The sequence below is a fragment of the Myotis davidii genome, unplaced genomic scaffold (genome assembly GCF_000327345.1).
Source record: "Myotis davidii unplaced genomic scaffold, ASM32734v1 scaffold741, whole genome shotgun sequence".
Lineage (NCBI taxonomy): Eukaryota > Metazoa > Chordata > Mammalia > Chiroptera > Vespertilionidae > Myotis > Myotis davidii.
In genome coordinates this window covers 468,528-473,748 of record NW_006291250.1, presented here as the reverse complement: position 1 = coordinate 473,748, position 5,221 = coordinate 468,528, and positions in this window count along the sequence as shown.

Here is a 5,221-nt window from a genome sequence, read left to right as displayed (position 1 = left end):
ATGTAACAAGACAATGAGCGGCAGAACTTCTCTGGAGATCCAGACAAGAACTTGGCTGGAGATCCTGGCTAGGCTGCTGATCAACTGAACGCTGTCTCAGTGTCATTCCTTCTTCGCTGACTCCGTCTACACCTTTGGGAACCCCTGGACCTGCTGGGGTTGGAACCCGGCATGGTGGCATCGCCCTAGTATTTCTGAGGTCTTAAAGAGAACCTAACAGCCTCACCCTGGGTCTGAAAAAAAGAATCTGTTTTTTTAATTTGAGAATCTTGCCATTTGGAGAGGCAGGAACCAAGAAACAGTTTTTGGGTGTGAACTCAGCAAGTTCTGGTAATTCTATACATATCCCCTAAAATTTGCTGGAAAACTGGACATTTTCTCTTTTTTACATCTTACATCCCTACTAGAGGCCCAGTGCACGAATTCGTGCACTGGTGGGATCTCTCAGCTTGGCCTGCAGGGATCAGGTCAAAACTGGCAGTTCAACGTCCCTGAGGGATGTAATAGTGCTCGCAGCAGCAGGCAGCCAAGGAGGAGCCCGAGCCCCAGCCAGGCCCCATATCGCTCCTGCTTATCCCACTCCTGATCATCCTGACCCTGCTGCGCCTGCTTAGTAGGCAGGCTTGTTGCCACTCTACTGTGGTCTCTGCACACCCATCCCAGGGCGATACCAGTACGCCCATGACTGAGAAGCAGCTGCAGGCTCACGCCCAGTCAGTCCCGATGTCCTGGTCCGGATGGGGGAGGGGCACACAGGGGTAGTGTCTGCAGGAGAGGCTCGCACCACTGCAGCTGGGCTCGCCAGCCATGAGCCGGGCATCTGGCCCAGTCAGTCAGTTGAGCAGCGTTCCTGCTGTGGGAGCACACTGACCACCAGGGGGCAGCTCCTGCATTGAGCGTCTGCCCTCTGGTGGTCAGTGCACATCATAGCAACCAGTCAGTAGAACAGTCACTTAGGGTTTTACATATGTAGATTCTGATCAGATGTGACTAAAAGAAACCACTGAGTACGTTCAGTATTCTGTCTAGAAATATTCTTTTTGCTGTTGTTTTTCATCATTGCCGAGGATTTTTTTTCCATTGAATTTTAGAGAGAGTAGAAAGGAGGGAGAGGTACAGAAAGAGAGAGAGAAACATTGATGTGAAAGACACATTGACTGCTTGCCTCCCACACATGACCCAACTGGCTCCAGGGATGGGGCCTGCAACAAAGGTAGGTGCCCCTGACTGGAATCAAACCCTCGACCTTTCTCTGAGGGGCGACGCTCTATCCACTGAGCCAAACCGGCTAAGGCTAGAAATATTCTTAAATCTAGCAGCTTACTCAGTATATTTACTGTTTTAAATATCACCTCAGGTATCAGTGCCGCCAAACTTTCTGCCTCTGTACGAGTTACTTTTTCTCAGATTCCATAACAATTTCCCTGTCCTCCCAGCTTGCACCCAGAGTTGATCTGAGGCCCTTCCAGCTTCCTTGAACTTTCTCTAGGATCTTCCAGTGTCTTCCCAGCCCCCAGCCCCAAGTCAACACCATGTGGTTTTTGTCTCTGTTTTAGTAGCTCCTCATGGCCATATACCCATGTCTGTTCTAGTGACATGTTGATCCATAAGAAACCACCACAAATGTAGTGGCAAAAACCACCACTTCAGGGTTTTCACGGATCCTGTGGGTCAGGAGCTTGGACAGGACACAGAGGAAAAGGAGTGTCTCTGCTCCCACGTCTCTGGGCCTCAGCTGGGAAGACGTGAAGGCTGGGTGAACCCAAGTCTGGGGCTGGAATCATCGGGAGGCTCACTGTGCAGGTGTCTGGCACCTGGGCTAAGATGACTCAAATGCTTCCAGCAAGCAGCTGGGACTCAGCCAGAATACTGAGACCTGGCCTCTCCCTGAGCCCTGGGCACTTACCTACTGGTGGTGGGGTCTGCGTGGGAACGTCTCAAGGGGCAGCATCCAGAGGGCTGTTCCAAGGGAGAAAGATAGACAAATATGATCTTGTCACTCAGCCCGGAAAGTTACAAAGCACCACTTGTGCCACATTTGCTGGGAAAGTGAGTTGTCTGGGCTCACTCAGAATCAAAGGGAGGAGAATGAGACTCCATCTGTTGATAGGGAGTGGCAAGGTCATACTGCAAATGAGAACGTGGGAGAGTAAACACTGGGTTCCCTCTGGAAAACACCGTATGATCGCACTTCTCCCCTCGCCCTGGCCTCGTCTTGGGGCTCTCCCATGATGTGTCTACCATTTGCATCTTCACTCAGATTTGCCTGTGAGTTTCACAGAGATTATTCAGCACCAAGGATTCCCGTTGGTGTTGCTAACCCCAATTTTGCAAGTAGAGTTTGCGCAATGGAGAGAGGAGCCCAAGCTCCCCATGTATTTACCATTTCAGATCCTGAGACTGGGAGCGGTCGTTCACTCAAGATAAATATGAATTCCAGGTCAGCAGATTGGGACTTGAGTGACAGCTGGTGTCTGCATGCCCATGAAGATAAATTGGTTTAATCACACATTGTGCTCTGCAAACTTCTCACAGGCTCTCAGACTCCCCCCTCCACCTTCACCATGCACAATTTTCACTCAGGGGCCATGTCCATCCCGGGTACAACCCAAAAGAAGGCTTGCTTCAGCTTGTCCAGAGCTCAGTCCCATTGGAGAGCTCCCTGTGACTGAGACCAATGCTTGGATCCCCTGGGACAGGTTCAACTGTGGCTTGGAAGCAATAGACCTGGGAAGAGCCAGAGCGATTGGAATCAAGAGTGAGTTCCTGGATCCCAGGGCTTTCCTGGGACCTGCTGACTCCAGGCCGAAACTCAGAAGTGTTTTCCAGGTGAGGCAACCTTGGGGGGCCTTGGGGACAGTCAGCACCCTGAAGCAGTGTATCTCACTCAGGAGCATGGTGTCCAATATGGCGGCCACTGCACACATGCTGCCTTTAAGTGAATTAAAAGTAAACAAAATAAATTCAGTGTCTTGGTTTTACAAACCACATTTCAAGTGTCTCATGGTGTCAACATAAGAAACATCCAAACTTGTAGAGTATTTTGTTGGAGAGAATTTTATATAAAGTTTATTTGAGCCAAACTGACAACATATGCTGAGGAGCAAGACCTCAAAGACTCCAGAGAATAAGTTTTGCAGCTTCTTGTATGCAGCTGAAATTCAGGAGTGAATGTACGGAAGATCCCATGGACATGGGAGAGAGCAAGGGGGGATGGAATGACAGGATAATTAGGAAGATCATGTGTTTTCTTAAGGGCAGTTGTGCCTTCAAGTAGTGTTACTTCTGGCCTCTCAAAGGTGTGTTAATCAGATACAATGGACAGGGCTACAGAAGTTACAGGCCTGGGGTGGGACTACCCGCCATGACCTGCCCAGTTAGGAATTTGTGATTTATTACAGCACCACTTTTTTGTCCACAATAGCCTCATGTGTCTGGTGGCTACCACACTGGACAATGTAGATAAAGCGCATGCCCATCACTGCAGAAGGATCTAGTGGGCCGTCTAGGCTAGGTGCCTTCAGAGGAGAATACAAAGAGTCTCTCCGTGATTGAGTCAATAAAGTTGACACAATGAAGAAAGGTTCACGTTTCCCGACTTTGTGGTTCTTCTTCTGTAATGACACCCTCTGTGTGTGGGTCACCTGGACCTCTTCCCATCACCCGGTGGGAATTGTCTCCACCCACACCATGTTCCTGGGGAGTCTCATTATATCCTTTAGAATTACTTAATGTAGTCAGCAAAAATATCATTGAGTCATATACTTTAAAGTGGTAAACCCTATGGGGCATAAATTAGATCTCAATGAAAAGTACTCAGTATAAATTTTGCAAATAAAGCAAAATCACTTATATGTAAGTTTGTCTTTCTTTCACCTGTGGCAAGAAATATCAGTACAGTACCTGCAGAAGTCCTTTTGGAAAGAAAGAATAAATAAAGGCAAGAAATAAAGACATATTTATTTTATTTATTTTTTTAATCCTCACTCAGGGATATTTTTCCACTGATTATTAGAGAGAGTGGAAGAGGAGAGGGAAAGGCAGAGAGAAATATCGATGTGAGGGAAACACATCAATTGGTTGCCTCAAGACTAGGACTCAGGCCAGGGAGAAGCCTGCAACCAAGGTACGTGCCCTTGATCAGAATGGAACCTGGGTACCTTCGATCCTCGGGCTGACACTCTGTCCACTGAACCAAACCAGCTAGGGTGAAATAAAGACATATTTAAATGATCTGTCAGGAGCTGGGAAGGAACTTCGATATTAACTCTACTTACTGTACCCTGTTGTAGTTACATTGGCTTCTCCCGGAAGACACAAGAATTCTGTCAGAGACAATGGACAATGTCCTACTCACGACAACAGAGAGTGACCAGAGTATACAAATTTGCACCTGTCCCCCAAGTCCCAGTTCCCACAGAGGGAGGGAAGAGGCCCAGGGGATGCTAGCACACACAGTAGGTTGCGTTACAGGAGACCGTCCACAAGTGAGGAAATGTGAATGTGTCACATTGGGCAGCAAGCCTCCCTGGCCTTGTCCTGGAGGAATACCTTGTCACTGTTACACAGGACGCTAAACACGTCTACCCGGTGCTCTGGAGGGGCACACTCTCCACCTGCCACGGCTGTTCACTGTACAAACTTCCTTGGACAGAAGGTGGAGGAGAAAACAGTCAGGCCCCACTGCAAGACGAGCAGAAATGCAAGAAACGCATGGAATCTGTCACCAACACCCACAAACAATATTGTAAGAGAGAAACAAGTGAACGATTGAGATAGTAATAGGGAGTGGACGTGTGATCCAGGGAATCACTGCCTTGCTGCAGTGATGACTGACAGTCCTGAGTGTGAGGGCGGATACTTCAGTGTCACAGCAACATGGCCTGCTTTGGAATTTCCAGCTGGAAATCCTTGGGGGCTCCCCACTGCCTCAGGGATGAAACCCCAACTCCCTTGGTGCCCAGCAAGGCCTCATGACCTGCCCTGCTCCTCCCTCTGCAGCTCCTTGGGCAGCAGCGCTGGCCACCACTCTGTGTCTCTCCTGCAATTCCCAAAAGCTTCCAAGCCTCGCCCCTGCGTCTCTGCTTGCAGCCCTCCGTCCTTCACCTGAAAAAGTTACTTCATCACAGAACTTAGAAGACAGAACCTACACAGAACCTAGAGACAGAAGAACTTCGCTGGAGAGAACATGGCAAAAGATCCTGGACAGAACCTGGCTACA